The sequence below is a fragment of the Limanda limanda genome, chromosome 14, assembly GCF_963576545.1.
Source record: "Limanda limanda chromosome 14, fLimLim1.1, whole genome shotgun sequence".
Classification (NCBI taxonomy): Eukaryota; Metazoa; Chordata; class Actinopteri; order Pleuronectiformes; family Pleuronectidae; genus Limanda; species Limanda limanda.
In genome coordinates this window covers 21,789,465-21,810,496 of record NC_083649.1, presented here as the reverse complement: position 1 = coordinate 21,810,496, position 21,032 = coordinate 21,789,465, and the positions used below count along the sequence as shown (strand labels likewise).

The 21,032-nt window shown below is 41.2% G+C and overlaps 1 pseudogene; it reads right to left on the bottom strand.

Annotated features, from left to right (window-relative positions):
* Positions 1–21,032, bottom strand: part of LOC133019012 (vacuole membrane protein 1-like) — a 60,081-nt pseudogene that overhangs the window by 35,436 nt on the left and 3,613 nt on the right.

Below are 21,032 nucleotides of genomic sequence, written 5' to 3'. Positions count from 1 at the left end.
GCATGTGCCTCTGTATGTGTGTGTGTGTGTGTCTGTTTTGTGCACGGTGCAGTGAAATACATCCACCTGCACTGTGGCGTCGTTTGAAGTGGAGCACTTCAGGGAGCGGCAGTAGTGGACAGAGAGGTTTCAAGGGGTAACAGAAGAACACACAGACAGAGGAGGAAAGAGAAAGGAGAGGAGGCAGTGGTGGTGGTTATGGCTGGGAGGGGGCATGTCATGTCTCATCACCAGTGGGAGGCCGACAGAAGGAGGGGGAATGTTGGCAGGGGTGCTTTGAAAATCGTGGGCGCAACAGGTGTCTCCAACTGTAGAGCTGACAAGCCGAGGCCGAGGCCATGCCAGGCTGGGGTTACAGGGGTGTAGTGGTGACGAGTCCAAAGGGATTAGGTGGCACACACACCCACAAACAGAGACTCCTATATCATACATCAGAGCACGGTGCTGCTGCTGCTGCTGGGGCTGACGCTGGGCTCAGAGGAAATGTGATTCCAGTAAATCAAGCATACAAACTTTTTTTTTACATGCAGGCTTACAAACACACACACACACACACAGCAGATGGGGTGTAGATATATAAGACAGGGTGTGTCTTTATAACAGCATGTGCATCATTATTTTAAGGGGCGAACGGTGTGGATCACAATATCAGGGTATTCTTTATTACAGTATTCTTTTTTATTTTAGCTCCATTAAAATGTATTTAATTATGAACATGTTTAATGTCAGGGTTAGAGGATAGATACAATCAATGAAAGGCTCTGAGTAATTATTATTTATAAATATCCGTTTGTGTACTTGCATGATTATTTAATAAAACTAAAATAGTTGTATCAAATATGTACATGTGTCTGTTTCATATAATGCATTTGTGAGCATGTATAAATATGTGTGCAACATATATTTGTTTATATAAATATTGTGATGTCTGTACCTGACATGTAATTACACCCGCTGCAATGCTTAGTAATTATTAAATTACTTCATTAGTGTGCAGAAGTCCTTACTTTATTATTGCATGACTCCTACATCCATTGCAGCAACAATTTTACAAGGTCATAGTATCATCATTTTATTTTATTCTATTATAATTTGACACATTTCTAAGTTATTTGTGAACCAAAATTTTACCTAAATATGTATACAAACAAGTCCCTGTACAACACCTCTGTGCCTTGCCTTCATCAGTGCTCATAGGTTAATCCGATCTTTAAAATCTGCCTTCATGTTGATTACTTTGAAAACAATACCACCTGCACTGTTGTGGATGGTAAAAATTGAATCTTAAATCCTAAATTAAATCACATTTAGTTTGGAAAGTTTACCCAACTCTATTGCAGAAGTCTCCATAAATGTGTTGCACTTGTAGGTTGCTTTGCTTTCACCTTCTTTCCAGTCCAACCAGTCTGTCTTCCCACTTTACTTGCCTTTTTCTCAGCATTCAGATATTAATGTATTGCAAGTATTATCTCATTGATGGATCAGTGGATGTAGAACCATTTTTTGTTCTACAAAACTGGAAACATGGGGGTGTTTTAAAACCTTTGACCGGTAGTCTATGTGTGTATAGGTAATGTATTAGAAATGTCAGGAAGCCTAAAGGCCAATCATAGTATACAACGGGTGGTGCAAAGCCTGTCTGGTTCCTGTAACACCCCCAGTAATGAAGAAGTAGCTGAGGAACTGTGTTTCCCCTTCACCTCAGCACCTTCCACATTCTGCAGAACAGGGAAACAGATAATACAACGATTTCAAACTCAAACCACGTGTCGGTGACCAGGTTCTCTTTTTCAGTGATCAGTAGTTCTGCCTTTCTCATTATGAAAGAAAAAGTTATTGGAGAAAAACAATGCACATAAAAAGATACTGCACTAACAAATATGATGATAATGGATTGTGACTTCCACTTCACTGTTGTTGTGTCTTTGTGTGTACTGCATGTGTGTAACAGTAGAACAACCCATTGTCAGTGGTTTCACAGAAACTCTGTGTGAGTCATTGATAAATCAACAGAGCTTTGAGTTTTTTTTAAAATTAGAATAATACACATTATAATGCGTTACCTTTTTTTTATTTTACTATAAAGTGGTAAAAAGATGTCGGTTATAAGATGTAGATCAAAAATATTTCATCTTTCTCTTCAGCCACAGGGCTGGTTAGAGGTGTGAAACCACTGACACTGCATAAGGGAAATTATGGTAAGGAGCAGGGGTTTTCCGAGCATCAATGAATATATTTTCACACGTAGTGAAAATGCCAATTTGCATAAATCCACTAGAAAAGGTTTAAGCTTTTTACTGGCGGAGATACATGCGTCAAACTCCTAAAAAACAAAGACTATAACTTTACCTCGACATCTTGAGAAAACCGCAGAGATTGAAAAAACTGAGTCACTTTGTCCGAAATGGCCCACAACAGATTCCGTGACATTGTATGATAGATGTGTGTGTGTGTGTGTGTGTGTGTGTGTGTGTGTGTGTGTGTGTGTGTGTGTGTGTGTGTATGTGGGTGTGTGTGTGGGTGTGTGTGTGGGTGTGTGTGTGTGTGTGTGTGTGCGTGCGTGCGTGCGTGCGTGCGTGCGTGTGTGTGTGTATTGACACTGGGGGTTATCAGAGGTAGATACAGAGCCAGATCAGTGCCTGTGTACATATCTGAGCCAGCATGGTGGGACAGGACAACAATGCTAGGTTCTACGGGATCTTCCTCCAGTGATCTAAATGCACACTAAGACCACAATATGCAAACTTGTTTGGAGGGGGATCTATAAATATATTTATAAACATGTTAACAGACAGAAAATATACAGGAGTTGTCAAGTTTGTACCTTTTCCACTGTTCTCTTACCACACTATAAATTGCTGGTTCAGTCAGAGTAAAAAGTTTGATTTGTGCACCTAATTTGGAGTCCTTGGCATATAAATGCCCTGCCCTTGAAAAAATGGGTCTCTAAAAGCCTTAAATTCTAGTAATTGTCATGTTTCTACCAGCCTCTGTCTAATGACAAAAACCCACTGGACATATTCAAAAATGCATGGTGGTTATTCTATGAACAAAACTATATTTCCCAGCTCCTAAGAAAATTGCATTTGGGAGATATGAGGGTTTCACCTGACAGCAACAATATTTCAAAGCACTCAGTCTGAACACTGCTCAGAGCTGTGGTGAATGTCCAAGGTCGTGGCAAACTGTGACCAACACTGAGCCATGAGAAAGCTCAGCTCTGTGCAGTTTGCAGTGCTGGTCAACAGAATGCACATTCAGTGTGTAACAGGCACTCACCCATATAGAGGCTCCGAGGCGGACTTTGGACATGATGGTCGAGAGAGAGACGCTTCCCTGGATGGCTGCAGACCCCACACCCGCAGAGGCCACGCCCACCGCCTCAGCATCAGAGCTGAGTTCTGGTGCTGCGTGCTGGGGACAGATGATTTGGTCTGGATATGGTGGCTCGGGGAAATTCACAGAACCACATGCATATGCTGCCAGGGTCACAGATGCTATGTGTGGTCCCTGAGAAAAAAAACAGAGAAAGGTGGAGGAAAGACAGATAAAAAGAAAAAGATAAAGAAGGGAAAAATAAAGTGGGGGTGAGTACAACTGTTGGAAGAAGTTTTGAGTCAGAGGAAGAACCCTTCTTTATCTGCACAGGCAGAAAGTGAGAGCAATGAGTCAAATAGTGAATGACAACACTAAGACAGTTTGATATGGCTCAGTGTCATCTGTAGTTACTCCAGCAGTGGAGGAAGTCCCTATAAATTAGCATTAAGAGTAAATCTTCATTCTGCTTTCCATGCTGCGCATAGGCCATAAGGAAATGCAGAGAAACACATATAATTAAGATGAAGCATTATATGCAAGGGATTAACATACTATTTTAAAACTGTTTAAGTAGAATCAAAGTTTTATCAGTCAGAGAGAGAAGAGAACTTGGTGGGAACCAAAGTGAGCACAGAAGCATTTTTGGTTTAAAAACACCCACGATGATGACAAAAAGTAAGTCATCAAGAGGAAAAATCTCAGTACAATTTCAACACACTCCTGGTATAAGTTTTGAAATACCAGCATTAGCACTGATATATTTTTTGTCTTATTGCAGCATTTTATGAATGTGAAGCAATTCAAATTTCCATTGTTACCTCACTATAGGGTTCAGTAAGTTAGTTACGGTTGGTGTTGCAGCCAAATCCAATACAATTGAAGTCACTCCTTTAATGACAAAAACTTCACCCACCCCTACATTGGCATAGTGGCAAATATATACTAGGATAATTAAGATTTTTGGGTGAGCTCTCCCTTTAAATAATCTTTATAAACAGATTATAGATGTGAATATGCAGAATTTGCAGGTGAGGGACAGGATTTTGGGGCTGGAAACCTTCTGGTTTCTGTTTCTAGTTCGACCATTAGAGCAGGCTCTGGTTACCCCAGAGGTAACCAGTACGCATGGAGAGCAAAAGAGGTTGAAAACATTGATGTTGGACTTGTGTGATAATAGAAACTCCGACTATAAACAGTGTACGACAAACAGAAGATGGGAGTCACTGCAAGCCCCAAAATATGGGCTCCAAGATTGAGGGTTGATTTAACACATCTGATTTGAAGAGTAATTTTATTTCTTGTACAGGTCAAACCAAAGGCAGTGTACAAAAAATACAACAGTCCATAAGGAAACTGTAAATCGAACTGCTATTCCTGCTAAAGTTGTAATGAGAGGAACAAGGAAACGAAGTACAAAGTGCTGGTTGGTGTGGTGATCTGCCCAGGCTCCGTATGAAAGTGAAGTTGATAACACAGCTAACATTGTTTGATAAGGTTTTCGGAAGTTTGGAATAAGAGGTCATGTAACTTTGAAGTTCCCCTGGATTGATCTGAAATGACAGCCATGTGTACTCAGTGTGTATTCCATGTGTTTACACTCATGCGTATGTGTGTAGGAAGGGTGCTCCCAGTGACGCACGGGGGCAGTTTGGCATTATGCAATGTAACGCCAAAGCAATCTGGCAAGAGTGGGGTGGGGCTGAGACTTCCGGAGCTGTGTTGGACAAGGCAGGACAGGACGGGACAAGACGGGGGAGGGCAGGACAGACAGTAGCGTGTGAGGCAACAGGAAACAGCTACGCCTTCTCACTGCACTCCCTTTAGATGACACAGATTTGTTTCTACACGGTATTAGTAAGCAGTCATTGTAGTATTTACACTGATGATAAAACACTCCCAGCCCTTGAAAATGACTGATGCTTCTTACAAATGCAAAATACAAATAGGAAAATCATCAGTGACCCAGAGAGAGACTCCCAGTACTGACCCAGTCAGGCTGGAGACTCCCTGGCCTCATATCCTCCCCACTGACTGTGCAATGAGATCATGCTGCCCTCATGTCCACACACACAACACACACGCAAATAAAAAAACACACTTCATGCACCTAGACATACTCCTCCAGCAGAATGTTTGAGTGGCCAAGAAAGACTTTTCCTCTTGCTCACAGTTTCCAGCTCTATCTCAGGTAATGTGTGTTTAACAAACACACACATGCCTCCTGCCAACTGTTGTGTGTTGCGTGACTCAAGGTATCTGCTCTCTCCCTCTCCTTCGTGCTGTGTCATTGCTTCTCAACTTACACACAAAAGCCCAGTCCTCTCAAGTTGTACAGGTGAGTCACCATTAATCTGCAGCCCAGCCAACAGCATCCAGGTAACTGCCCAATGTGTCTTTTTGCTGGCTTGATGACACACACACCTTATCTTTGAGGAAAAACTAATCAGATGATGAGAAAAAGGAAAAAATGCAAAACATGGAGCAGAGGCAGTACTGTATTTTTCCCTCTCACACAGCATTGCTCCATCTCATACACTGGATACTAAAAAAAGTCATGGATGGTGAGGGTTATATACTGAAATATCTACTCCATCTCCTGCCTCATCTGATTTTAGATCCACCTTATATTTAAATTCACATCAGCACCGACACAAATTTACTCTCTCTAACCCCATGGGCTCTGCAATGGAGGCAGCATTCTTGGCATTCCTGTGGCGACCTGCAAAAACCAGTGCTTGGCCTTGCAAAACCAGTGGGATCCCCACTCGCGCATTTTCGCACACACACACTTTGAGGAGAAACACAGTTTGGATCTGGTAATAAAGAGCGTCTATAAGTGTGTTTCCATGTGTGTTGTCAGTGTATCATCACTACACAGCAAATGCCAGCAAGAGTACATGGTCGAAACACTGCCAAACAGCCATAGTAAGACATCCAGTGTGAGATGCTGAAAGGAATGATCCTTAAAATCATACGGTATTTTTTTTTAGCATTACAGTACCTGTTCTGCTCGGTTGTTTCAATCTCACCCTGAGCATTGATGTGGGTGATTTTTCACACCAAACCCACCAATAATCACAGAATACTGTATTTTATCAAGCTTATTGGTCCTCCTGTTAATCCAAACTCATGTGGAGCTTCAGTACATCCTTGCTAATCTGACATGTTTACACCAACATATTTTCTAACAATACAACAACTGAAAAAAGTAAAGCCATCATGAGAGCAAGAGTGAATCTAAGCCACAGGTAAAATACTGGAAAGGTCTTCGGGTTGCTTAATGTCCGTGTATAATATAAACCATGTCCTGTAATTTTAAAACTGTTGAATGATGAGTCACATTACCGAGGAACTCCTCCCAGCTGAATAGGGCTTTAGCCAATAGCCTCCTCTTAGCAATATAAGTGCAGTTTATATTCACACTAAGCAACTTAGGAACATGGTCTTGTTAATATAGTGCACATGCACACTCGCATGTTATAATGTGGGTAACATGATACACAGTCCTGATGCTGTTGTGCCAATCTTCTATTATAATTTGTTTTTGACAGGAAAGCTCAACAGGACATTTTCTCACTTCCACTGAAGCCAATAGGAGAATAAACAGTCAAGTTAACCCCCCCCCCCCCGCTGTCCCTTGTTGTCCCTATTGTAACGGGTCACATTTGGTAGATCCTCAAGAAAACCAAAAAAGTCTATAAAGACAGAGGTGGAGTTACATTTGCTAATAGTGGGGGCCCCTCAAATTTATAGGGAGTTTGACATAATGTCGGTAAACTGATCAATTTCTCTGACCATGTCGTACTTTGTTCTCTAAGTCCGAACTTGGACAAAGGATTGACCACAAACATCGCAGTTGCTGAGGCACATGAGCGTGGAGGAGCTTCCTCTCAGTGCCACAGTGAGAACAAAGAGTGCATCAGTGTGTCCACTGGAGGAGGATGTGAAAGCTGGCAGGCCAATAGCTGCCGCTGTGAAGAGCCACTGACACACCCTGTCAACCACCTTCTCTGGTACACACGATCCAGCGTCACGGTTAAAGTATTCTTGAAGTGTTTAACACTTGACATATGAACAATACTTTCTTGTGCGCGCGACCTTGTGTGTCACTTTGTAATTTGTGTTAGTTCAGCAGAAACACACTCACAGCTTAATTTAAGGGTGTGAGCTTGATGATCCAAGCTGTAGCGCAGCTTGAGTGAGAGAGAGCATGAGTGGCCTTATTACATTTTAAATGGTACAGTAACTACAGGTTAATTCTGTGAGCGGAAACAGATGCCAGGGAGTGACTGCACTCATGATGAAATTTGATCACGTATCACATGATCATGTGTCAAAAAAAAGCAGGACATTATAATTAGGAAGCAGTGGCACACAAGTCAGATTTAAACTGTAGCGGTCTGTAGTTATAAATAAGTAAATAAAGATTTTGTCCCTGAATGCCTTCCAAAAAGTAAATGTTGCACACTAGGTTGCAATTCAATTAAATTTAAGTGATTTTAATTTGAAGGGGAAATGATAAAATTCCTGTATTAGGCTTATTTATTAATGTGAGACCCATGCTGAAGCAGCCTATAATCCACCAGTCATGCTGTGGACATCTCTTCTTAATTTATGTCGGCAAAGGTAGTTTTCAAATCCCCAAACCAGACATTAATGGGTAAACATAAACTGACCAGTCCTCAGTGACCACGACCACAGGTCGGTCCAGTCATTAACAGGTCGCTGTGGTTGTCAAGGGCCATTTAAACACATTAGACACGGTCCGGCTAGCATAACCTGTTGACCACTTCTTACAGTGGGAGACTGCTGGAGGCTAAACAGGACAAACATTAGAGGTTAGTTTGTTATGAAGAAGCCCCGGTCAGGATCTCCGAGGGAGGTAAGAGAAAGATGGACGGGGGCCAGTGATGGAGGGGTGGGGTTTTGAGAAGTGGGTGGTAAGCATATGCGCACGCACACACACACGCACACACACACACACACACACACACACACACACACACACACACACACACACACACACACACACACACACACACACACACACACACACACACACACACACACACACACACACACACACACACACACACACACACACACACACACACACACACACACACACACACACACACACACACACACACACACACACACACACACACACACACACACACACACACACATATTTTCGAGGTTAGAGGGGATGGTCCCAGTGATTTATCCATGTGGTTGTGCCATCTTACCATATGTTCCCTGTCTAGCAGACAGACCCAGTCACTCTGACCCCCCACTGAGCAATGGATCATACACTTCAAATGAACACTTTCATTTCCAGCCAACCCTTTTGAAGCTGATATTAAACCTCACAGTGATAAAAGGGGAAATTGAATGTAAATGTATTGAGTTCATATTTAATTAACTTTACTGAGTAAGGCGGTTTAACATTTGAGTATTTCACAAATTCTCTTTAATAAATTATGTATTTCTATGACAGCTGGATAACTTTTTCACTGTAAAGCTTTGTTTGCTTCACCAGTTATCAAAATTAAATGTTTTTGTTCATAAGCTGCCTTTTTCCCCTGATAACCTCAAATTACTAGAAAATTGTATTTGTATGGCAAAACTAAAATGTATTTAAAACCAAAATGTGCACCCTCTTTAATATAGTAACTAAATAATGTAAACAAAAGATAGATGCATTGTGTATTTACAATAATGTTTAACAGATTCCAATGGGAAACCAAAATTCATCAATAATTTAATTTTTATTTATTTAAATTTTCCTTTTTAAATTTTCTTGCGTATCAGAGTTAGAGCTGACATAGTTTGATAGAGGATTGTTCAACCAAAAGTTAACTAACTGTCAAATATTTAATAATCCTTAAATTATTCTAAAATATTTAAGAATCTGATAATTCATTGTCAAATACTTAACACATGTATTTAAGGTCACATCCTTTTTTAATATTTTTCTATTACAAATGTAAAATGTTCTCTGGTTTCAGATTTTCAGTGGTGGGGATTTCTTATATATTAAAGAAAACAATTGGCAGATTAAACAAAAATAGAATATAAAAATAATACAAAATAATGAATAATGGAAATAATAGTCCTAATCTCCCTAAAAAAAGACATCTAAAACAATTAATTAAGATGATGCATCTTATATTCTGATTACACTATGGGTGAATTAAATAAAAGCACAATATGTGTTAATTCCTTCTGGGAGAGTGTTTCACTTTGCCAACTAAAACTACAACAGGGAAACATTCTGTTGCTCCAATAGAAAGTCCACCTGGAGAAAAAGGACACTGATATAGGGAAACATCCACCTGAGGATGTGTGGTGGTGGGAGGGATCATTTTAAAGCACTAGGTGACCTTTATAGAACAATTTCATAATAAAACTAGGCTTTAAAAAACAACAACTAACACCTGCAGTCTGACAGCAGTGCTCTGGTTTGGTCTGGTCAGTTTTGTCTTTTTCTGGCAGGGTTGCTGGTTCCATTCAAGGCTGGCAACACGCTAGGCTGTCTTTGGTGCTTGATTTGCTTCCTGTGGGCTCTCAGTGTGTATTTGTGTGAGTGAGTGTGTGTGTGAATGGTTATTGTAGTTGGTATTAACAGGACTCCTGGGGCCTCAAAGACACACACAGAAAGACGCATGCCTTGGATGGCTGAGGTGTGACAGCTAAGACTGAGAAGCACTTATAAACATCACACACAAACACACAAACGCACAAAGCTCCCATTTACACAGCTCTCTGGTATTCATCTTTGAAGGAGCTTGAGGAAGATGAATAAGTCACAAGACGTAGCGGCAGATCCTTGTCTCCATCCTTATGAGAAAGAAAATGAATTACTTAAAAATCATGAATGAAAGCAATTGTATGGCTTGTTTTTTGTCCTTTTTGCCAAGGGAAGTGAAAGCGCTTTTGTTAAATTTCACATTTGAACCTAAATTTGGACGATTCCCCTCACGATCAGCTGCAGCTCCATAACTGAGCATTGTAAAAAATTCTCAAACAAAATACACTATCGTTATAGTACGTGAGATCAGTAGTAGCAGGATAAAATCCAAGAGATGCAGATCTGACACACTATCTAGATGTAGTTAAAAATTAATGGTTTCAAATTGAATCCAAGACGTGTTGAAGTTAAAGTGAGAGATCCGTTACTGCCGGCCAGTAGTGAGTCAAGAGTCGCTTTTCAGCTTTTCAAAGAACTACTGAACTTGATCCTGATGAGTCACTCATGTTCCAGGTAACATATATTCAAAGTATCACTTTGTCCAACAAAAGAAAAGAACATTATGCTATGCCGAGTCATGTTAGACAAATGAACAGCGAAAATAGAAAATTCAGAAAGAAAGTCCGCACTCGGAACAACTTCAAAACTTCCCATAGAACCTTATCAACTCTGACTTAATGAGCAAATCTAAACGAACACACAAAATAACACTCATGGGTGATGGAAATTTTAGGTCAGCTAATACAGACCCGCAGCGAGATGTGACTCACAACTCAATCAAAGAAACCAAGTTTCTGTGAACATGAATGTGAAGGTGTCCAGTTGTTCAGCTGGGATTGTAGAAGTGATTGTCATTGTTTAAGCCACACAAAGGCCAGGTGATCATGTGAGCAAATTTCCCTCACGCATATGTTCTTGTTAAACAGTGGTTGTGTGTGTGTGTGTGTGTGTGTGTATTTGTGTGTATTTGTGTGTGGGCAGACAGCTCTTAACTGTATAACGGCATCTGACCAGCACAACTTGAAGGACCTGAGCAGCATTGTGTGTGTGTGTGTGTGTGTGTGTGTGTGTGTGTGTGTGTGTGTGTGTGTGTGTGTGTGTGTGTGTGTGTGTGTGTGTGTGTGTGTGTGTGTGTGTGTGTGTGTGTGTGTGTGTGTGTGTGTGTGTGTGTGTGTGTGTGTGTGTGTGTGTGTGTGTGTGTGTGTGTGTGTGTGTGTGTGTGTGTGTGTGTGTGTGTTGAAGCCACACTCTCAGACCTGCTCAGCCCTTACTGCAATAGTTGGCACTAATTAAAGCTGTGCTCCTGGTAATTGCCAACAGCCAAAACTTAATTTCAGGGGGTTTGCTGGAGAAAATCTGTATATTCTACACAAACCTCTGCTGCAACCTATAATTTAGTCAATCCTAAAAGAAACTGGATATAGAAAACTACAGAATGTTCCTTTATTTAGATGAGCCACTGGTTTACTTTTCGAAAGACAAGGGAACTGTAAATCATGAGTCATAAACACGTTTGGAACATTTTTTTGGTATCCCATAGGATTGCTATTGTTTGCTCCCCGGTGGTTGCTGACATTTATGCTCTCAGAGGGACGCAACATGTTCACCTCACACTCATAAAACAACTCAAAACCAAGAGGGAGAGAAAAAAGACTACCCCAGTTGCTATTATGTAAACAGCAACGTGCGCGGCTTCAATTATAATGACTTTAATTCTTTGTTGCTGTTGATTTAACGTTGAGTACAACAATTTTCATGCTTCCCATAATGACTTAATGGCAACAGCCATTACTGAAAGTAATTTAATGGTGGATGACTCAGATGAGCTCTCCTCTAAAATATTTACAGCATTCCCAAGCTTTCAAGAGTCACACACAGTGCGAACCTCTTCTCATGTACAAAGAGGATTTATGGAGGTCTGCGACACGAGTTGTCACTGCAAAATAAACGCTTAAAATACTTAAGTGGGGATGAAAGCCTGTCCCACTCACAACTGGGATCTTCACTCATTATGGCGGATGCATGTGCAGGTGCAGGACTCTCAGCATGCGTACGTGACGTGTGCATGTTTGTCCCGATCCTCGCCACAGCCTCCGCCGTAATGAGATCTCTCCAGTGTTCCTGCGTGATTTCATTGTGTTCATGGTCTGTATTGTGAGCACCCACCCACTACCTCCTCCCTCAGAGCAGCTGGATAAAATATACTTGATGCTGTGCCAAAAAGTGTGCTTTTTTTCTTCTCTACGCTTGAGTTGCAGGGTTTTATCTTTCTCCATTAACCGGTCCTGTCTTTGTACAATGATCTCCCGCAGTCTCAGCAGGATGCAAACACAGAGGAGACACAGGACAGCAATTGCCCATGACAGGGAACAGGAGCGCTGCCACTTCTGCTCTGGTTCCTGGTCTGTGCGCATGTCCCTGGCTCTGCACTCCCCTCTACTGGTGTCTTTGACGTACTTTCATAATCTAGTTGATCGCACTGACTGCTAAAGATATATGCTGGTAATATGTGGTAAGGTAATTTACTTTTACCAAAACACCCATGAGCCGTGAACGATTGTCATCAATTTCATTGAGGATAAATGGAAAGACTTGAATTTAACAGTTGGCCAAATCTAGTGAGGTCAAAAATGGAAAAGCAGAGCAAGCAGACATTTACTGTAACAAACAAATTGAAATAATACTTTGTAGTTTCGTTCAAGAAGTCAACTGCTAGAAAGAAGTCAGAAAAAGGACAGACTCGTAATGACAGCTGGGAAGCTACATCATAGAGTCACATGTTGTGTCACGTGAAAATAGCACAACGTGCACCTTCTAGTGTTCATGTTCCCCTAATCTTACAAAGAAGTGGGAATAACCAAGGAACTGCTCATGTAATGTATTTGTTTTAGTTATGATCTTGAAGAGCTTACCGTCTTGTGGCATCTTTTCAGTTTCTCAATATTTAAACTGGAGAAAGACACTCAAATATTTAGAACGTCAAACAGTAGTTATGTAAAAGGCACATATCAGCTTTCAAGTTCATTTGTGTTTTCCAGAGCTTCATTTTCTAGACAGACAATATATAATGTAGTTAAAACGAGAATTGGTCCCAATACAATGATCTAACAATGCTGGTCAAACATTGCAATGTTTCTTCCGGTTTATCCGACATTATAAGATCACTGGTACCCTCTAGTGACTGTTAGCAGTGATGACCTGGGTCAGCGATAACCTTAATGATAATTTATTAATCTATTGTTATTGACTTAAGTTTCAGTTTATTGAAGACTGGCTGACAGCAAATTAAAGATTTGATTGTAATCTACAACAGTGGAGTAACTTTAGGACTGCTTAGTGTACTTGTTATCAATTAATATATTATTTATTGTTGGTTTTTGCCATTACAAAATCCAAGAAGTGATGATGTATTTAAATGTTGTTCAACTAGCAGTGCAAAAGTCAAGGAGATTAAAGGCATAATGATGTAAAAATCGTAGTTCCTCAAATTTGAAAAGCTGAAACCTGTTTTAAATTATGTGGTGAAAAATGTAAATAAAATATATTTGTATTAAATGTACATCTTCTAAGGTTACGCTAGAACTAATGAGTCCAACACACAAAGAGAGTCAGTTCAATATCATAGATGAGTGAAAAGATTAGGATTTATTCCCTTTAGGAACCAGAGGCTTGTTGCCAGTTCTGCTTAAAAATAACTCAAATGATTAATGAATAAAACTACTGGTCAACTACATGATCAAAGCAGAGAATGTTGTTCGATATCAGTTACTCATCTCCTCACGGTCAAGTGAAAAAGCATCAAGGTGTTGTACCAAACTTCAGACTGAATGAGAAGCTGTTAAGTAAAAGTTCACTGAGTCTCTCCCCTGAGCTGCTGTATATCTCTAGTGGTGCACTTGTATACCACTTACAGAATAATTGTGGTAGTGTTCTTTCCAAATGTTGACATGGGCGTAAATCAAAGTCAAGAGCTGGTAAACACCCAGGCCCACTTCACTACGCATCTCTAGCATATTATTAAGTCTTATGGAAAGGATGAAAAACTGTGCCAGAATTTAAAGCTAGGAGTGTTAAGACTTTTAAATTTGTGGGAACATCTTAGCAAGTGTTCTGAACTTGTTTGACACAGTTACAATCACTGACCCAGTCCTAGTAGCTGAAAACAGGAGTTCACTTACCACATAAATTCTTCAACTTTTACTGTCAGAAAACAGAAATATCTTGTAAGGACCCAGACATCTACAGAATCACTTAGGAATCTCAATGGCTTCTTTAAACAGTGGCTCTACAGAAGAGAAGATATATCATTAGAATTCTCTGAGGTCAGTTTTGTGCATCTTGCTTGTGGTTCAGCCTCACAGTTATAAAGAGGAAACAGATACTAGATCAGACAGCCTCATGGTTCACCCTCAAACAAAATAACCACAACATCTTAAGGTTTGACTCTTGGCCAGAAGACCTTTGTTACATACCCCTCTGTCTTCTCAGCTTTCCTGTCTGTTTCTACAATAACTATTGGAAAAAGGCAGAAATTGCCATGTGCAAATGTATCATGGTATATATATTCATTTCAGAGGCATTTCCATCATATAAGCATTAAACTATGTGTAAAAGTGTGATTTTAATAAGGTGCATATAAAATAAAAAAAATTAAATTGTATCTAAACATCCAGCATACCCCAAAACATCAGCTATGGGAGGACTAAATAAAAAATATCTGCACCAGTATCGGCTTTGAATACAACAACATCAGTCCAACTCTATAAAAAATGCAGCACGGCGGCTCCAGCTAGGAGCACCAGGTTCTGTCATGAACCCGTTGACACCACAAGCTGCTATTGCAGCTACGCTCACTAGATGGTGACATCCTACTTTAAACCTTCCAGAGAAGTGAGATGAGCCATAGAATTACAAAAAAAAATCTCTCAAATTACATTTGGAGCACCATAGTCTGGCTTTTAAAAACAGCAGAATGGAGGACACGCATTTCAAAGTTTCCAGTACACTTCCAGTGGGCAAGGGCACACAAGTGCGACAGTGGACTCCCTGATGACAGATGGACTCGAAGCAATGAAGACAAGCAGATGTTTGGAGACCATGATCTGATCAGCAGTGGAGACCCGACACCTCCCGACACTCAGAACTGAGCTAACACACAGAGAGACGAAAGGACTTGAAAACAGACAGAAACACACAAACAGAAGTAAAGAGGGAGGGAGAATTTAAGGGGGAGGAAGAAGGGGGTATGTACGCAAGGGAAAGACATAAAAAGGAGAACGGGTGAGGGGAGGGAATGTAAGAGAAAGTGAGAGTGAGCAACACAGTGGGGAGCAGGAGAGAGGGGTGAAAGGAAAGAGAAAGAACTCAGAAAGGGGGAGGGAGAGTGTTTTTATCCTCATGTGCACTCAGTCAGAGGGGTCAGTGAGTGCGATTGTTCCTGGACTGCCTGTCAAAACAGTGTGGCTACCACAGCGTCTATTCATCTCCATCCCACTCTGAAATGCATGCACATATATGCATGTGCAAGTGCATGAGCCTCCGAAAGCTTTTAATAACGCTCTTATTAAAGCCCTAGCAACAATCCAGCAACAGAATCAACACAGCCTTTAGAGCTGCGTCACAGCACAACCACCATCATACACTGTGTTTGAATTACAGCTCTGTCGTGAGATGAAATGAATAACTGCAGCGTGGAGGTGGGAAACAACTTGTTGTTTAGAAACACAAAAAAGGTTGTCTTACCAGGTAAAGAAGGAAGGTGTGCAGGCCAGTGCCAAGACCCCCGGACCCACAGGATGCCCAGGCTTACCCAGCAGGCGCACCACGCTGCTTCCTCCTCATGTAACGCACACACTGCAGAGGCCAGAGAGAGGGACGGTCAACCACATGGCAGAGACACATGCACAGAGTGTGAGGAAAACAAGAAGTGTTCTGATGGGGGGGAGGGACAAAATCAGAGGGAGAGAAGGTACGAGAGTGAAACTGTGCAATACAGAGGGCACTGTAGAGGGTGAGAGAGGGCAAGTGGGTTGACGCAAAAGAGAGGGAGGAGAAGAGAGTGAGAGAGACATTCGGAGACAGAGGTTGTTGTTGAGTTGGGAGGACAGAGCCGTAGGGTAGGAATGCTCTTACACAACTAGTAAAGTAAGGCAAGCCAAGAGCTCTCCTCTCTCCCTCTGTTCCTCTTCCTCCCCTTCATCCACCACTATCGCTCCATCTATCACCCTATTTTTTACACACCCTTCCTCAAGCTGAGGCAGGTTGTTTTCAGGAGGAAGCACATAGCGTGTGGATTTGGGGAAGAAGGGAGGAGACTGATGGGTAGAGGAGATCGACATGTGGGGGAATGGGGCGAGCTCTGACCAAAGACTCCATTTCCCAGGAAACCTGGCCAAACAAAAACTGCTCAAACTGCACCTCGATTTACTGGCAGAACACAATTAAGTGCGATGCCTGGCGTGGGCGATTGTTACGTGTAGTTACTGAGAACTGATTACGCAACATCCGAGTCTCTGCGTAGAGCGTAACAAAAAGAAAAAAGAAGGAGAACAGTTCTATGGTTATGGGTTTCAAAATACTACAGCTCATGACAGGAAAAACACAAGAAGGGTAAAAAAACAGGAGGTGACGGGTTCTAGTTAGATCTATATCACACGTCTGCTGGGGTTTACACTCAAAGCTCTAGTAGTTTGCTGTGTGGACTTAAGAACTCAGCAAATAAAAGTAAACGTTTAAGGCAGGTTAATAATTAAGCAAATGTGATCTAGCGTGCTCACACACTTGCAAGAGATGACGTTCAGTTCCTGCAGTATGAATCTCAAACTGCAGGCCGATATTGTGGGGCAACATTTGGGCTCTTACGTCCGGAGAATGTCAGGAGATTCTCCAGAGTGTAGAGCGTGTCTGGATGCAGTTACAAAAGTGTCCATGATTTAGTGTCCGGCAAATGATAGAGATTATGAAATTTCATGACATGCTACTACCGCACTCAGCCGGACAAGGTGGAGGACATGAGATTAGGTGCTGAACCTTCACAGCACATGAGTGTGGTCATAATATGCTATGAAAATTTTTTTTTCAGTATTCAGTCACCTTCTCTTGTGTCCCTTCAATACAGCAGGCGATGGAGAGGAGAGTCAGCTGGAGCAGAAGGCCAAACACAGTCTGTCTTTGCTGCCAGAGCCTGGATGAAGGAGAGGAGGAGATGATCAATTTCAGTGTTAGGGCGTAGAGGAGAACAGAAAACATAGTAAGGAGAAAGAAGGTGAAGAGTGACGATAACGTGTGAGGGTAGACAGGAAATATAAGTAATCATTGAAACTCTGAGTAAGTATTGGTAGAAGTGAAGTGAGCTATGTTCACGTTTTCCTCTGGTGGAGAGAGACATCTGCTGGAAACTGAGCCACTACACGGACAGGAGCAGCACCATCACAGTGGAATGTCAGACATCTGATCAATAAACTGCACATATACATCATATAACCCTTCATACTTCATCCCTAAAGGTTCAGAGTTGGGTAGTTTTATTTTGAACCTTAATAAAGATAACAATATCAATGGATGCAAAGTAGAAAAAGGCACATGATCAAACTTGAACTTTGACAAGTATTTAAAATAAATAAATCATGTCCGAAAGAGGGGTTTATGCAGTGTGTGGTATTAAGAAAGAATAAATTCAGATTTCTGATAAGTCAATAACTTAAGGCCTAAAACGTTAACACGATAAAACGTAATTGTCCTTCTACAATCAACTAGCTTGTACTTACTTTAACTCTCTCTCGCTCTCACACACACACAAATACTTTCATTATTTTCCCAGTTGATGGAAGCAATATTGTATATATAAGTATATTAGTACAAAAGTATAATATATCTATATAAGTATATTATATATGAAATATAGTTTATTAATGAGTCCTATCAAATGTAATATTTACAAATATACAGCTTGTCCTAACTATAAGTGGAGCAATGATTTCGTGATCTAACATGTTCTGATGTTGGTTGTGAAAAAAAGATTGGGTTATGTAGTGAAGTACTAGTAAAATAAAGTAAAAAGTAAAGTAAAAAGGGGTCCACTGGCGGCCTGTGTTGGAATATCAGGATTTTATCAGCTTGAATTATGATGCAAGATTGTAATTCATGACGGTTTCAGTCTCAGTTTCTCTGTGACACCCTCCAGAAGAATACAGAACAAATACTAACTATTAGAAACACTGTAATATCACTTACATGTGTTTTCTGGCCTTAGCATCTCATATTTCACAATAAATATTTACTAAGCATTTTACTTTACAAGACTGTGCAATACCGTAGCTTTTAGAGTTTGCCCACAAAACTTTTAACATTATATCTAATATGACAATGCGTGTTAATTAAACCCTGCACTCATCACTTCGTTTCTTGCTAATTAAGCTAATCATTAGCCTACTTCTAACTTCAGCCACACCTGTGAGACAGCAGACCTCCTTCACGTCCCAGTCAGAATGTATTACTGGTAGTTTACTGGTTGTTTTTCACCTGCTCATCTGCTCCTCGCGTCTCTCCACAGTCTCTCAGCTGATTCTGTCTCCGCGGAAATCTCCTCCCACTGGAGAGCAGCTGACATTAGCTTCTTCTGTGGGTTAGCCAGCATGCTAGCTAGCTGAGGCTGGACCACGTGAAAGCCACTTAAGACACGATGGCGCTACGTGATTCAAACTTGAGAAGCTGCGCGTTGTTCTGAAGCAAAAACATGGAGAAGAGCACTCCCAGTGATTCTCACTCTGCCATCGTCCGTCGGCATGTTGGCTCAATGATTCACCTGAAGTCCACACACAAGGTCAAACCTACTATTTGCATTAGTGTCACATGACAGAGAAGGCAAAGGGTAACTTTGAGCAAAACTATCTGTATTTTACACTACTGCCATAATAATAATAAAATTATAATAATAATACGAGTATGTGTTCCACCATTAAAACAACAATGGTACATTCCAGATATGTACCATCGTCTGCATCCTCCAACAGCCGTGTAAACCGCGTCAGGCCAAAGCAGAATGAGACGCTCTGGTATTTCTATTGCGTCACTAGCTTGTCCGGCCGTTACAGCCATTGCCTAGCAACAAAGCTAAGAACGGAAATATCCTCCAGTTGACTCAAATTGCTGAAAACATGATTTTGTACTGTTAGCTGTTCAGAGTACTTACGATTAAAAACAAATATTAATTCCTGACGTTTTTGCTTTGAAAAACAGTTTGTCACTGAAGAGCAATGAACCATGGGAGATGTTGGGCCGGGAAGAATTCCTCCGGAGCCTCCTCTGCTCGGGGCTGGTATAGGCTAGGACACATTTGTAGGAATTGGGACAGTCTACTCACGCTGCCGTGATGCAATTGGTCTATAAATGCAGCCGGCAGAGGATGCAGCTCCTAAATTGAGACAAGCTTCTGAGGCACTTGGACAAGTTTGAGGTATTAACTCCTTTCTTAAGGAAAGGCTCTGTGACACAGTTAGTATATTGAATTGTGGTTGTCTGAATGTTCAACCAACATTGTGTATTCAAGATGCTACAGAAAAACAAGGGCCTCCTTTTCAGAATGTTGCATCAACTTCTCATGATATCACCATGAACACTAACATGCTAAATGTAACATAGCCAACACAACAAATATCACCTAGTCATTTTTGTGCATGTGATTACTGCCAAATTTGAAAATGGGGGAAGAATTGTTGTCCTCAGCACTACCAAAGGTTCCATGGTCTGATCGGCTTCTTCTCCCTGTGCTTTCAAATCATAATTCCATAGAACTTAAGTTGTGGTTAAGTGCAACTGGAAAAGGGTTACAGTGGGCACTAGTAAAAACAGACTAAAACATCTGAATATCCTTGTGAGTGATCATAGATCCTTCAGATATTTGGACAGAGGTGTCATGGCATGAAAAGTGTAGTTGCTAATGTGAAACTGGCTGATGGACCTACAACGGAAAATGATTGAGCTTGGAGCTATAACAACCTCCCTCTGCTCAAGTTCTATAAACTGTAGAATGCTTTTCTAACGTGACCGTTGCAAAGACTCGGTTCTGCCAAAGACGGACTGACCCGAACCTGGAAAACTCTCGCACAACATCATCTGCATCACTACCATTTGACATCGGTTAAAGGAAGCAGTTCCAGCCATCACAATAGAGAGGTTCTGTGTTTACAATTTGATATGACCCTTGAAGGATGTTTATGAAAAACAATATGACCCTTTGCAAGAAAGAAAGGTTCCCCAAACCTTTGTGAAGCGAAATTAACTGCAACGTATTAGGGTTTAATTCAGTTAGAAAATGTTACTGGCAGTGACAGGACATAGTCAGTTTGAATGAAGTGTGCGAGAGCAGGAATGTTTAAAACTGTTGTACACCGCAAACTTTTGAAAGATATCCTGTCAGTGATGGGTTTAACCATCATTGTGTCAACTTGTTTTGCGAGGACCTTCTGTTCTTGACTTAAATGTATGTGAAAGTCCTTCTCTCCCATTTGAAGAAAAACAAGTGCAGAGCCACGGCCCTGAACAGCATGGTGCCCTGAGGACGCCTGGACACGTGCTATAAATTAAAAACCACTTCAAGATTCAGGATAAACGCCTTTGTGCACTTGTAGCCGTAATGTGGCTGCATGCATCCCCCTGCAGCATTTACAACTGTGTTTTTAGTGCCGGGGAACAGCAGCTTTTCTCAGTCAAAACACTGCTCACGCTGCTTGCGGCTCACCACATCCTCTTGTAGTTTAGAAAATAAACACGTTGTCCTCACACTCTTAACCACAGAGGCCTCCCTGGGAGAACACGCTGACCTTCTTTCGGGCTCTTGCTGTCAACAAAGATTATTAGGTGTGCAAAAGACGTGTTGCACAGCCTGATGCTGTTAAGAAACTGGGTGATGTTCCGTCATCGCTGGGATGGAAAGTCACAACGGAAAAAGACGAAAAGCAAA